Source organism: Octopus bimaculoides, chromosome 5, assembly GCF_001194135.2.
Source record: "Octopus bimaculoides isolate UCB-OBI-ISO-001 chromosome 5, ASM119413v2, whole genome shotgun sequence".
In the NCBI taxonomy this organism is placed as follows: Eukaryota; Metazoa; Mollusca; class Cephalopoda; order Octopoda; family Octopodidae; genus Octopus; species Octopus bimaculoides.
Window position 1 is genome coordinate 29,045,550 of NC_068985.1, and position 1,200 is coordinate 29,046,749.

The 1,200-nt window shown below is 35.7% G+C and overlaps 1 protein-coding gene across 1 annotated transcript in view; it reads right to left on the minus strand.

The window, feature by feature from the left end:
- The window catches only part of LOC106868348 (protein sel-1 homolog 3), a 58,071-nt gene that overhangs the window by 29,505 nt on the left and 27,366 nt on the right, over positions 1–1,200 (minus strand). The window lies entirely within an intron of this gene.

A 1,200-nucleotide genomic window follows, 5' to 3' on the forward strand; every position in this document is an offset into this window, starting at 1 on the left:
TATATATATATATATATATATATATATATGTATGTATGTATGTATGTATATATGTATGTATGTATGTATATGTGTGAGTGTATACAATTAAAAAAGAATGTAATGATACATTACGAAGGATATATCATAAACAATTAATAATTATTTATGAATATATCAATGGCCAAATGTATAATTATAAATGTCATAAAAGAAGAGTGTTTATAGTTATGAATAAATCACAATTATAACGGAGAGGCTTGCAAAAACCCTTGCATGTCTAGAAATAGCAGTCAAAATCACTATAAACCCACTATTAACATTCAAATTGTATCTCTTCAAAATAAAGCTGTCTGCGGGTGACATGACATATAAAATCCACAATTTAAAAATGAAAGGTTAAATCTCTATTGCAATTTCGAGGTTAGGAACCTATTATATCATATTATTTACCGTACCGTAGTCCCTGATGGTAAATTATCTGCTCTTGACATATTGGGCTTTTAGACTATTTGTCAAGGCCATGTTTGCTTTCCTTTTCTTTCTTCCATTTGTCTATATCATATGCTCTTGTTTTTCACTCTGATGAAGGTCCGTTGCCTTATTTCAAATGCCCTATGAAGATGATGAACTTTATTCTCGCATATATTTATAGACTGTATTTTGGCAATCCTATTAGTAATGGCCGTGATATGTTACGTCACCTATTTTGTTATGTCATGCTTTGTATTAAAAAAATAGGCTATAAATGTGGTCCAACTGATGTGTTGGTTAATCTGTGGTTTTCTCCATTTTCTAATTATTCGCATTGGTTCCTGACAAACTCTTGTTCATCCTGTTGTTATTTGCACTCTACGTGTAGGCGTAGGAGTGGCTGTGTGGTAAGTAGCTTGCTTACGAACCACATGGTTCCGGGTTCAGTCCCACTGCGTGGCACCTTGGGCAAGTGTCTTCTACTGTAGCTTCGGGCCGACCAAAACCTTGTGAGTGGATTTGGTAGACGGAAACTGAAAGAAAACCCGTCGTATATATCTACATATGTGTGTATGCCTATATGTTTGTGTGTCTGTGTTTGTCCCCCCAACATCGCTTGACAACCGATGCTGGTGTGTTTACGTCCCCGTAACTTAGCGGTTCGGCAAAAGAGACCGATAGAATAAGTACTAGGCTTACAAAGAATAAGTCCTGGGGTCGATTTACTCAACTAAAGGTGGTGCTCCA